This window comes from Cebus imitator, unplaced genomic scaffold, assembly GCF_001604975.1.
Source record: "Cebus imitator isolate Cc_AM_T3 unplaced genomic scaffold, Cebus_imitator-1.0 Scaffold277, whole genome shotgun sequence".
Classification (NCBI taxonomy): Eukaryota; Metazoa; Chordata; class Mammalia; order Primates; family Cebidae; genus Cebus; species Cebus imitator.
Window position 1 is genome coordinate 1,910,839 of NW_016107592.1, and position 14,050 is coordinate 1,924,888.

Here is a 14,050-nt window from a genome sequence, read left to right on the forward strand (position 1 = left end):
AAAAAAAAAAAAAAAAAAAAAAAAAAAAAAAAAGGATTATTCTTTCCCACTGAATTGTCCTGGCACCCTTGTCAAAAACCAATTAATCATAAACATAAGGATTCATTTCCGGACTCTCAATTTTACTCTACTGACCTGTCTGTCTCTCCTTATGTCAATACCACAGTCTTAATTACTGTTGCCATAGCACATTTTTAAATCAAAAAAATGTGAGTCCTCCAACTTTCTCCTTTTCAAAATAGTTTTGGCTATTCTATGTCCATATGAATTCTGGAATCAGCATGCCAATTTCTGCAAAAAGACCATCTGGGATTTTGACAGAGTGTGTGCTGAATCTGTAGATCAATTTGGAGAATATTGCCATCTTAACAATAGTGAGTCTTCCAATTCTATGAACATGAAATGTCTTTCCACAATGTTTCACAGTTTTCTGAATACAAGTTTTATAATGTCTTTTGTTAAATTTATTCCTGGCTAATAAACTATATTAACAAAATATAAATGTAACAAAACATATTACTTTGATGCTACTGGAAATGAAATTACTTAGGATTCATTTTCACTTGTTAACAATTTCATTTTCTTACTGTTCATTGCTACTGTACAGAAATATAGCTCATTTCTTTTTTGTGTAGATAGGTATTGTGTGTGCGCATGTGCGTGCGTGCATGTGTGTTGCAGTCTTGCTCTTTCGCCCAAGCTGGAGTGCAGTGGTACGATTTCGGCTCACTGCAACCTCTGCCTACTGGGTTCAATCAATTCTCCTGCCTCAGCCTCCCCGTAGCTGGGATCACAGGCGCACACCACCACACCCAGCTAATACTTTTTTTTACTCTACTAAAAAGTAGAGACGAGGTTTTGCCATGTTGGCCAGGATGGTCTCCAACTCCTGACCTCAAATGATCTGTTGCCTTGGTTTCCCAAAGTGCTGGGATTACAGGTGTGAGCCACCATGCCTGGTCTCATTTTGTATATTGATCTTGTATCCTGCAATATTGCTAAATTCATTTATTAGCTCTAATGGGTTTTTAGTGGAATCCTTAGGTTTTCCTATTTAAGATTATATCATCTGCAAAAAGAGATGATTTTACCTGTTTATCAATTTAGATGCCTGGTGTTTCATTTTCTTGCCTAATTGCTCTGTCTAGAATGTCTAGTACAATGGTAAATAAAATGGTGAGAGTGGACAGCCTTATCTCGGTTCCTCATCTTAAGAAGAAAGCATTCAGTCTTGTACCTTTAAGCATGATGTTATCTGTAAATTTTCATAGATGCCCTTTATCATACTGAGGAAATTTTCTACTTTGTTGACTATTTTTATAATGAGAGGGTGTTGGATTTTATTGACTTGTGTCTACTGAGATTTTCCCATCTTAAAAGAATGGGAAAAGTTCCTGAGAACTGACCCCATGTGAGCCTGCACTCCCTTATCCCTCAACCAGGCCTCCAGACTGAGTCTTTACTCTGCTGAGAAGACACCATACTTTTCCAGATTAGATGACACTACATTTGATGACTCTTAGGTAAAAAGTAACAGAAGAGTTAACCAAATAAGTTTAACAATTCAGGATACCAAACCCAGGAGGCTACAAAATGAACCAGAAACCACATCTGATTTGTTCTCCATTTTATCTTCAGTGCTTTGCACACTGCTAACCAGAGTGGACACTTTGTACTTGCTAAATGAATAAACATGCTCTTTCACACTTCCTCTTCAATCTCCATTCTCTTCACCACATAAGCAAGAACAATAATTTTAAAAATCAGTTTATCAAATATTAACAATAAAGCCCAAGAATAAAATTATGTATCACAGCTCTGCTAACCTAGAAATTGAGATCAGTCTCATCCCTTCTACATCTCATTCAAAGGCACAGAAGACCAAACTGATCATCATTAGGGAGACACACTTCATTTACTAGTGTTACGTTTGAACAAAGCTTCATTGCCATCAAAATCCAGTCAAAAGAGCCACGCTTTCAACAGTCACTAAAGGGGTGATGTAGAAATCCTTGATGAACAAGCCATATCCTGACAAAGACAGCCAAAAATACCAAGAAATAACGCCACCCATAAAGTGTTTTAGACAAAGCAATGGGCCTGACTTGTGCTCTGAATGCCTCTGAACAGTTACTGGTGGAAAGCAGAGCTCAGGTGAAATATGAAACATGTTTACTATTTTACTCTTTTCTCTGGAGATCATCTTATCCTGAGTAAAACAGAGACAGAAACAGAATAGAGGGCAGCTATGGTATCTCTAGATTAATACTTTGCCAATGCTTCATACTCTACCCCATCCCTGAAGAAATCAAATCAGAGACCCCTTTATGACATGTACTCTATTAAGTGGCTCTCAAGTTATTAAGTAAAGTAAATCAGTAAATACTCATTTCAATTCTAAGGTCTTAAATTTATAGAAAAGAATATCCACATGTGCACTGGGTACTCTCCTAAAAACCAGGGGTGACGTTCCTCTGGGGAGATTGGTTATTTTACTGTTTAAAAATTTTAAAGATAGGCTGAGTGTGGTGGCTCACACCTGTAATCCCAGCACTTTGGGAGGCCGAGGTGGGTGGATCATGAGGTCAGGAGCTCAAGATCAGCCTGGCCAACACAGTGAAACCCCATCTCTACTAAAAATACAAAAAATTAGCCAGGCGTGGTGGTTTGCGCCTGTAATCCCAGCTACTCAGGAGGCTGAGGCAGGAGAATTGCTTGAACCCAGGAGGTGGAGGCTGCAGTGAGCCAAGATCATGTCACTGCACTCCAGCTCGACAAAGCAAGACTCCACCTCAAAAAAAATAAAATAAAAATTTTTTTTTAAAGATACCGGCTGGGTGTGGTGACTCAAACTTGTAATCCCAGCACTTTGGAAGGCTAAGGAAGTAGGCTTTCTTGAGCCCAGAAGTTCAAAACCAGCCTGGACAACATGGCAAGACCCCATCTCTATGAAAAAATAAATAAATAAACAAATTAGCCAGGGCCAGGCGCAGTGGCTCACGCCTGTAACTCCAGCACTTTGGGAGGCCAAAGGGGGTGAATTCAAGGGGTAGCCAGCCTGGCTAATGCGGTAAAACCCCGTCTCTATTAAAAATACAAAAATTAGTTGGGTGTGGTAGCATACTACCATAATTCCAGCTACTTGGGAGGCTGAGGCAGGAGAACTGCTTGAACATGGAAGGCAGAGATTGTGGTGATCCGAGATTGCCACCGTACTCCAGCCTGGGTAAGAGAATGAGACTGTCTAAAAAAAAAAAAAAAAAATTAGCTGGGTGTGGTGGTGAACACCTGTAGTCCCAGCTACTCGAGAGGCTGAGGCAAGAGGATTGCTTAAGCCCAGGAAGTCAAGGCTGCAGTGAGCTGTGATTACACTACTGCAACTCAGCCTGGGTGATAGAGCAAGACCCTGTCTCAAAAAAACAAAACAATAAAATAAAAATATAGTAAACATCTGCAACCAGGCGCAGTGGCTCACGCCTGTAATCCCAGCACTTTGGGAGGCCGAGGCAGGCGGGTCACCTGCGGTCAGGAGTTCAAGACCAGCCTGGCCAAAATGGTGAAATCCCATCTATACCAAAAATACAAAAATTAGCTGGGCGTGGTGGCGGGCACCTACAGTCCCAGCTACTCAGGAGGCTAAGGCAAGAGAATCATCTGAACCTGGAGGACGGAGGTTGCAGTGAGCTGAGATCGTGCCACTGCACTCCAGCCTGGGCAACAGATAGAGACTCTGTCTCAAAAAAAAAAAAACAAAAACTAATGTTGGACACATGGATTACTTTTCTAAGTAGCCATTAAGAAGTTTCCTTCCTGGCCACGGTAGTTTGTGTCTATGGTCCCACCTACTTGAGCCCAGGAGTTCAAGGCTACACTGAGCTATCACTGTCATTGCGCTCCAGCCTGAGCAACAGAGAAAGACAGATCTATGCTTAAAGTAAGTTTCCCCAAGAATAAGTTCTGAAGTAGTTTAAAGTACAGCAATTAAGGAATGGCAAGCCCAGCATAACACTGCCAATGTGATAAATACTAGACCAGCTCTTATCTATGGAGGTTCAATTCCAAGTCCTCCAAAAACTCAATCTCTGTTCTTCCTTTTCTGGTCTTTCTTGGGATGATAAACAAGTACATTAAGTCATCTGTATCTCAGAAAATTCATACTAAACCGCAAAGAAAAAAAAATGCTTTTTCTGTTACCTTTAATGTGAGAAAAAGGGTAATTCCTTTCTTTTCTTTTTCTTTTTTTTTTTTTTTTTAAGACAGAGTCTTACTCTGTTGTCCAGGCTGGAGTGCAGTGGCACATGATCTCAGCTCAACCTTCACCTCTTGGGTTCAAGTGATTCTCCTGCCTCAGCCTCCCAAGTAGCTGCGATCACAGCCGCATGCTACCACAGCCAGCTAATTTTTATATTTTTAGTAGAGATGGGGTTTCACCGTATTGGCCAGGCTGGTCTTGAACCACTGACCTCAAGTGATCCACCTGCCTCAGCCTCCCAAAATGCTGTGATTACTAGGTGTGAGCCACCGCGTCCAGCCTAGGGTAATTACTTTCTAACAGTGCTGCTATTCACTTTGGATGTTTTGGACTCCCAGTTGTAAAACAGACCTGCTCAGACAGAGCTTAGCCTCTGAAAGTCCCCAGATGCCCCTATTCTGTTGAGTGGGTATGGGGAATATGGGCTCCCATCTATCTAGCAGGGAGCCCATCCTACCTCTTCTTGACTTACTTCCTTTCAAGCCCAAGTATCAGTTAATAAATAACGAAAGATGCTTCTCTGGACTCCTGTTTAGCCATTGCTAACTGCTTTCTTCTCCTCACAAAGTATCACTACCCCTGGAATTGGGTGGAACTTTCTTCTCCTCACAAAGTATCACTACCCCTGGAATTGGGTGTAATTGGGTGGATCAGTTCCTTCTCGCTGCCACTAGTAGGTAAGAAGTTGAAAAAACATAACCGCTGCCAAACAAGTGTTAAGGCTCCCTAAATGAGAGAAATTTACCAAAACTAAGGCTCCTACTGAATAAACTGCAAACCCTTATTTGGGGCATGTGTTTTTACCTCTATTTTTCACCAGTAAAATGATTATTTGGAACATATCTATCACTGACAAGACTCCAACAAAAAAAAAAAAAAAAAAAAGTAAAAGTTATGCATGAATAGAGTGGGACATTCCTTTTTACTACTTCAGCCATGTCCTAAAAAACTTGAATTAGGTAGTAAAAAAAACACTCTGCTTTTAAAGGAGAATCACCCCCTACCCACACAAACACATACACTGTCATTCCACCACCTTTGAAATTAACTGTAGAAATTATTTAAGATTCATATAATCTATTCCCTTTTTTAAAAACAAGCCAATCTGCCTGAAAATTGGTATCAACTGTCCAAAAACTTGGTCACTTACCTTCTGACAGTACTTAAACTTATCACTTGCATCTGAGACAATCCAAATTCAGGCAGCACCAACCTCACTTGGAAATGAGAGGTTCCAGAGCAAGCCAGAGCTCAGCTACAGAATCGTACTGGGGTGAGGGACACTGTGCTACTGGCTTCTTTCCATCAGAACCAGCAAGAGATCACATTTCCTTCCCTCTTTTCAGCAAGTGAATTCGTTTCTGCTCCTATCATATAGCAAACTCCACTCCTTCCATCATTTACTTTTTAAAGGAACAGGACCACATTACTTCTAAGTAACTTGAAGAGGTGGAGAAAATTAATGAGAAATGTATTTTTCCATGGGCCACAAAATACAGCAGCCAGAGGGGTACTGATTATCTCAAGGCTGATTTCCACACAGGAATTAAAATTTTTCAGGAATTAAAATTTTTGTTTGTTGTTGTTTTTTGAGACAGAGTCTGGCTCTGTTGCCCAGGCTGGAATGCAGTAGCTCATTTTCAGGTCACTGCAACCTCTGCCTCCTGGGCTCAAGCAATCCTCCCACCTCAGCCTCCTGAGTAGCTGGACTACAGGCGTGCCACCATGCTTGGCTAATTTTTTTTTTTTTTTTTTTTTTTTTTTTTTTTCGACAGAGTCTTACTCTGTACCCCAGGGTGAAGTGCAGTGATGCAATCTCAGCTCACTGCAACCTCTGCCTCCTGGGTTCAAGCAATTCTTCTATCTTAGCCTTCCAAGTAGCTGAGATTACAGGTGTAAGTTATTATGCCTGGCTAATCTTTGTATTTTTAGAAGAAATGGAGGTCTCACCATGTTGGCCAAGTTAGTCTCAAACTCCTAACCTCAAATGATCTGCCTGCCTCATCTTCCCAAAGTGCTGGGTTACAGGTGTGAGCCACCAAGTCTGGACCATTTCGCAATTTTAAAAATAATTTTTGGGGGGTAGGGGGCAAGGGAAGGGAGAGCATTAGGACAAACAGCTAAAGCATGTGGGGGTTAAAACCTAGATGACAAGTTGATAGGTGCAGCAAACCACCATGGCACACGTATACCTATGTAACAAACCTGCATGTTCTGCACATGTATCCTGGAACTTAAGTAAAATAAAAAAATAAAAATAATTTTTGCTTTCTCATTAAAGCAGATTTCACAATTGCTATACTTTACAGTTATTAAGATTGGAGTCTATGCTTCAAAAATATGGCCCAAAAAATACCAAGAGCATTCTTCTGTTCATCTTATCAAGATTTATTGAACTCTCACTGTGCCACGCATGGCATGTGCGCTAGAAAAACTAGTAAGTTTCCTGTGCAGAAAAACTAAATAAGTTTCCTGTCTTGCTGTACCTAACTATAAGTAGGAAATTATTTTTTAATCTTTTCAGGTTCATAATATGACTGTGGAGGTTGTCGTTTGCATTGGTTAACAGTGTAAAAAGCACCAAAGTTGAAAAGATCACTAGTAGTAAGATCTTTTCCAAGTTGCTTCTCTTTGAACTAAAGTTTTCTTATGTTCTAACAAGGATGACACTTTAGCTAATACTAATGTTTCATACTGGTTCATTAATTTCGACAAATGTACCATACTAATGTAAGATGTTAATTAGAGTGGAAACAGCATGGGGTACATAGGAACTGTTATGGGTCCAGTTGTGACCTATCTACCCATCCAAATCACATATGGGAAGTCCTAACCCCTAGTGCCTCAGAATGTAACCTCATTTGGAGTTAAGAGTCTTTACTGAGGTATATGATGCTTATAAAAAGGGGAAACTTGGAATCTTGTGGGGTGAAGACAATAGAGACACAGGGAAAAGACTGGCCCTCTAGAAGCCAAGGACAGAGGCCTGGAACAGATCCTTCTGTCATTGCTCTCTGGAAGAACCAATCCTGCCGACATCTTTATTTTGCATTTCTAGCCTCCAGAACTGTGAGACAATAAAACTGCTGTTGCTGAAGCCTCCCATTTGTGGCACTTTATTATAGCAGCTCTAGCAAATATAGAAACTCTGTATATCTTCACAATTTTCAATAAATCTTCAACTATTCTCAAACAGATATTTTAAAAAAAGATAAGGGTAATGTTACCCACATTTCACAGTTAAGACCAAATCTCTGCATAATCTCAACAGACAGTAAGTAACTAAGTTGAGACTAGAATCCACGTTCCATTCAGGTTGTCCATATGCCCATAATGTAATGTTACTTCAAGAGGTACACTAAGGTGGGTGTTAGATGAGGAAATATACTAAAGCAAACTATCAATCTAAAATGCCCAGTCCTAAATGGACAACTGGGACAGGTTCTGCAGTAAGAAGAGTCTCTGGACAAGCAACTGTATAATACTGGGCCAGGTTCTGCAGTAAGTAGAGGCTTTGGCAGCAAAAATGAACTGGGTTCAATCTTGGCTCTGCCACCCATTATTGGACAAAATACTTACTCTCTCCTTCTTCCAAATGTGACCTACCACTTACAGGACTGCTGTGAGAATTAAGGAAGTACATACAAAGTTGTCGACATACAATATGTGAGTAAACACCTTAAGCCACATTTAGCCACAGAACCAGAGTGGTTGGAGGGATGTATTTAGGAACTTCCCTGGGAGTAAACAGATTTCATAACTGATTCTATTTTCTTACTATTTATTAATACCTGCCTACAAGTAATAAGTAATCAGTTCTCTTCCTACACAGCAATACAGCATTTTATATTTTTACTGGTTAAATTAGCATGTGTCACACTGAAGAGGTATGCTAGAAGGAAAGGTCATATTATCAGAAAAGACAATTCAAATGGCCACATTCACCTCTGAAACACAAATCTCTTTGATGCTGAATGTTTGCAGGAAAAATCAACAGCAAGTTAAAAGTTCATTTAGAACTTTTTCATCAAAATATCCCCAGCGTAGGCAACTTGAGATACTCCTCTGAGAATTCATTCAATGGTGTCTATTAAGCTCAGGATCATCCATGCAATTAATCATAGTCAAAAAAGAATAAATAGTACAGCTGGTGGCTTAAAAAAAATCTTCAATTCACCTCAGGGGCTCCTCTTCTATGTCTCTTAGGGAGGGTAGAAGCAATTTTAATCCCCATTTTAAATGAGTATATGTTACCATTGGGGAATATTTTCTTCTCGTTCCTTAGAGAAATTCTCAGCTTTCTTAACTTAATAAAGACACTATAATCTATACTAACTAACAACCTGTGGTTTCCTTCTAGCTCTTATTATGATACATCTTTTTTTTTTTTTTTTGCAGATTAATTCACTTTATTTTTTTTGTATAAAAACCCTACATTGTAGCCACAGATGGAGCTTGGGTCCTCTACACAGAGACTGGTGTGGGTCTTGACAAGGTGGTCAGTGAATTCCTGACAGGGAGACTTGGTAAATATAATCTCCTTCTAGGGGTCGGGGGTCAGGTAGCTGTAAGTCTTAGAGATGGCATCAAAGGTGGCCTTGGCGAAGTTGCCCAGGGTGGCAGTGCAGCCCCTAGCTGAGGCGTAGCAGTTATCGATACCAGCCATCATGAGCAGCTTCTTGGGCACAAGTGCTGAGATGATGCCAGTGTCCCTGGGCACGGGGATGAGGCACACCAGCACAGAGCCACAGTGGCCTGTCACCTTGCAAAGGATGGTGTGGGGCTTATCTGTTCCCCCAGTAGCCTCTGCCACACTGGGACAATGGAGATACAGTTTGGCCAGGATGATGGACCCACAGATGGCAGTGGCCACCTCCTTGGAACACAACACCCAGACCGACATGGTCATTGTAGTCCCCAATAGCAACAAACGCCTTGAACCTGGTACGCTGGCCAGCACGGGTCTGTTTCCGCAATGGCATAATCTTCAAAACCTCATCCTTGAGAGAGGCCCCCAGGAAAAAGTCAATGATCTCGGATTCCTTGACAGGCAGAGAGAAGAGACAGATCTCCTCCAGGGGCCTGACCTTCAAGTCCTTGACCAGGCAGCTCAACTTGGTGACAGGCATCCACTCCTTACCCTTGGCCTTGCCTCCAAGAGCTCCACGGCCGCAACCCCGGCCCTGGATGCCACTGCCAAAACCTCTGCAGAAACCACCACGGTTCCCCATCCCAGGACCCCCAGGGCCCCCAAGGCCTCTGGCCCCACCCCCGCCCCCACTCTACCATTTGGTGTTTTATCAGAAAAGTGATAAATCTTTTTTAAGCTAAATTAAGCTGCCAATCATGACACTTAACTATTTTCAAAAATGGAACTATTGGTCAGATGTGGTGGCTCATGCTTTTAATCCCAGCATTTTGGGAGGCTGAGGCGGGCAGATCACCAGCGGTTGGGAATTCAAGACCAGCCTGACCAACATGGAGAAACCCTGTAACTACTAAAAATATAAAATTAGCTAGGCGTGGTGGCACATGCCTGTAATCCCAGCTACTCGGGAGGCTAAGGCAGGAGAATCGCTTGAACCCGGGAGGCAGAGGTTACAGTAAGCTGAGATCACGCCACTGTACTCTAGCCTGGGCAACAAGAGCAAAACTCCATTTCAAAAAAAAAAAAAAGGAATTATTGGCCAGGTGCACTGGCTCACCACTGAAATCCTAGCACTTTGGGAGCTCAAGGCGAGTGGACTGCTTGAACCTAGAAGTTAGAGACCAGCCTGGGCAACATAGTGAGACCTCAACTCTACAAGAAATACAAAAATTAACTGGGCATGGCGGCATGTGCCTATGGTCTCAGCTACTCAGGAGGATGAGGCAGGATGATCACCTGAGCCTGGGAGATCAAGGTTGCAGCGAGCTGTGATCAAGCCACTGCACTCCAGCTTTGGCGACAGAGCCTCCAAAAAAAATAATAATAAAACAAAATAAAATAAAATGGAAGTATTACTATTAAAGCCTTGGGCTAAACACTGCTATGTACTGTAATCACCTACAGAACTTTAAAAAAAAAGTCCATCCATCAAGACTCTAATTGAAGAAACCTAGAAAAAGATTCAGAACCAATGGGCCATGACATTCTTTGCAGATCACCTCCATACTGACATCCACTGTTTCCAAAGAGTTCTACATAAAGCCTGTATAGAACTATGATAGCAGAAATAAATTATTTGACAGCTTTTACAGACATTGGTCTTCATCCTACCAAAGATGATCACATGGAGGTTTAGAGGAGAAAAAAAAAAGTATGTGTTAGATTTATTTTATGTTAGTATATCACTGTTTTGTATTATGTTTGGAATATGGAAAGCCATTATTCAATAACTTAATCATAACTCGTTTATTTGTTCCTTCAGAAGTATGAACTCTTAGAGCTGTACCATCCAATACAGATGTAGGCTGAACACATGAAATGTGGCTGATCTGAATCGAGATGAGCTACAGGTATAAAATAAACATGGTTTCTAAGGTTTGGTATAAGCAGAAAGTCAAATATCTCACTAACTATTCTTTATATCAGTTAGATGTTGAAATGAGAATGTATGGGATACACTGAATCATATAAATAACATATCATGTTAAAATGTATTTCATTGGCCAGGCATGGGGGCTCACACCTGTAATCGCAGCATTTTGGGAGGCAGAGGCAGGCAGATCATCAGGTCAGGAGATCGAGACCATCCTGGCCAGCATGATGAAACCCCGTCTCTATTAAAAATACAAAAATGAGCAGGCCAGATGTGGTGGCTCATGACTGTAATCCCAGCACTTTGGGAGGCCAAGGCGGGCAGATCATGAGGTCAGGAGTTCAAGACCATTTTGTCCAACATAGTGAAACCCCGTCTCTACTAAAAATACAAAAAATTAGCCGGTTGTGGTGGTTGGTGTGTGCCTGTAATCCCAGCTACTCAGGAGGCTGAGGCTGGAGAATCATGTGAACCTGGGAGGCAGAGGTTGCAGTGAGCCAAGATCATGCCATTGTACTCGAGCCCAGGTGACAATGCAAGACTCCCTCTCAAAAAAAATTTAGCTGGGCGTGGTGGTGCATGTCTATAATCCCAGCTACTCGGGAGGGAGGCTGAGGCAGGAGAACTGCTGACACCTGGGAGTCGGAGGTTACAGTAGCTGTGATCGCACTGTACTCCAGTCTGGGTGACTGACTGAGACTTGGTCTCAAAAAAAAATATTATTTCATCATTTTTTTAAATGTCACTACTAAAAAATATTAAATTACATATGGCTCACATTCTACTTCTATTGGACAGCACTGTCCTTGAGAACAATGATTATATCTTTTCAAATTGAGAACCCAATCTAGTACTGTCCAATCACTTTTAGATTTGTCATTTATTTTTGCCATTTCTAGTCACTATCCACTAAGCCTTTCCTGTTGCAGTGACTACCTGGTGTCTTTCCACGAGTTTGGGGGAGCAGGCTGAGATGTCTAAATACAAACACAACATCTATGTAAGAGATCAAAAATGATTTAAAGATCTACTACCATTTTGGATCAAATCATCTAAGTCTACAAAAAAAAAAAAAAAAAAAAAAAAAAAAAAAAAAAAAAACAACGAAATTAAAAAAAAAAAAAAAAAAAAAAAAATCAAAGAGAACTCGACCTGTTGCTTCCATTTAAAATTATTTAAAATACTACTCAGCCGGGCGTGGTGGCTTATGCCTATAATCCCAACACTTTGGGAGGCCGAGGCAGGTGGATCATGAGGTCAGGAGTTCAAGGCCAGCCTGGCCAAGATGGTGAAACCTCGTCTCTACTAAAAAAAACAAAATATTAGCCAGGCATGGTGACAGGCAACTATAATCCCAGTTACTCGGGAGGCTGAGGCAGAGAACTGCTTGAACCTGGGAGGCAGAGGTTTCAGTGAGCAGAGATCACACCACTGCACTCCAGCCTGGGCGACAGAGAGAGACTACATCTCAAAAAATAAAACAAAATAAAATAAAATACTACTCAAAGCTATCTATATAGAGATGCCAACTCCACCTCAGGCAGATCCACACACTGAAGCAGAACTTAGTCCAGATACATGTGATCAGTGTAGCTCCTCTCTCTCCGATTTCTTTCTGGAACAGCACATGTATGCCTACAGAAATGGTTCTCGTTTTTCCCAGAACATCTTGTATTTGCTTTTTTAAAAGAAACAAGATTGAACTTCTCAGATGTATATATGAAAGCTCTAGCCAGCCACACTCTAAGGATTCTAAATTATTCGGCCCCTGCCTACTTCTCTAGCATCATCTCAAACCACTCCCTCCCTCATTCAGTCTCTCTGTCCTGGCCAAAACAGTTTTCTGTTTCTGAACAAGCCAGATGTTCATCTAAGCACCTTTACACTCGCTGCTCCTTCCACATGAATATTCTTCCTCGGCCTCACTCACTGTGTGGCTGACCCCTTTCTCATCCTTCAGATCTCAGCTCGTCATCTACTTGAAAGGAAGAGTCTTCCTTTAGCATACATCTACGAAACCTCCCCTAAATTATCTTATAGTCCTATTCCTTTCACAAACTAGCACTTAGGAAAACCTGAAATAGTCATCTGCATCCCCCAACTAGAATGTTAAGCACTCCAAGAGCAAGGATCCTGGCTGGGCGCAGTGGCTCACGCCTGTAATCCCAGCACGTTGTAAAGCCAAGGTGGGCGGATCATAAGGTCAGGAGTTCAAAAACAGCCTGGCCAATATGGTGAAACCCCGTCTCTACTAATAATACAAAACTCAGCAAGGCATGGTGGAACATGCCTGTAATCTCAGCTACTCAGGAGGCTGAAGCAGAATAATTGCTTAAACCCAGGAGGTGGACGTTGCAGTAAGCAGAGACCCCACCACTACACTCCAGCCTGGGTGACAGAGCAAGACTCCATCGCATGAAAAAAAAAAAAAAAAAAAAAAAAAAAAAAAAAAAAAAAAAAAAAAAAAAAAAAAAAAAAAAAAGAACAGGGATCCTGTCTTGCTTACTACTGGTATCCCTATTACAAAAAACAAGCACAAAAACAAGCACTCAAGCATCTACTGACTGAGTAAATTTAGAAAAAATCAAAAGCAGGCCAGGCATGGTGGCTCATTCCTGTAATCCCAGCACTTTGGGAAACAGAGGCAGGCAGATCACCTCAGGTCAGGAGTTCTGCCTGGCCAACATGGTGAAACCCTGTCTCTACTAAAAATACAAAAATTAGCAGGGCATGGTGGCACCTGCCTATAGTCCCAGCTACTCGAGAGGCTGAGGCAGGAGAATCACTTGAATGTGGGAGGTGGAGGTTGCAGTGAGCCTAGATTGCACCACTGAACTCTAGCCTGGGCAACAGAGCCAAACTCTGTCTCAAATAAAAAAAAAAGAAAGAAAACAAAAACAGGCCAGGGGCAGCAGCTCACATCTATAATCCTAACACTTTGGGAGGCAGGCAGATCATCTGAGGTCAGGAGTTAGAGACCAGCCTAACCAACATGGTGAAACCCAATCTCTAACAAAAATACAAAAATTAGCTGGGTGTGGTGGTGAGCGCCTATAATCGCAGCTACTCAGGAGGCTGAGGCTGGAGAATTACTTGAACCCGGGAAGCAGACGCTGCAGTGAGCCAAGATCACACCACTTCCCTCCAGCCCGAGTGATAGAGCAAGACTCCTTCTCAAAAACAAAACAAAACAAAAAACAAACACAAAAACAGAAGCATAATGTTTAAGTGGGAGAAACAGTAAACAGTTACTAAGGATTTTTTTTTTTTTTTTTTT

At 41.6% G+C, this 14,050-nt stretch overlaps 1 protein-coding gene and 1 pseudogene across 2 annotated transcripts in view; both read right to left on the reverse strand.

Annotated features, from left to right (window-relative positions):
- The window catches only part of THRAP3 (thyroid hormone receptor associated protein 3), a 79,862-nt gene that overhangs the window by 31,206 nt on the left and 34,606 nt on the right, over positions 1 to 14,050 (reverse strand). The window lies entirely within an intron of this gene.
- Positions 8,624 to 9,754, reverse strand: LOC108284359 (annotated as a pseudogene).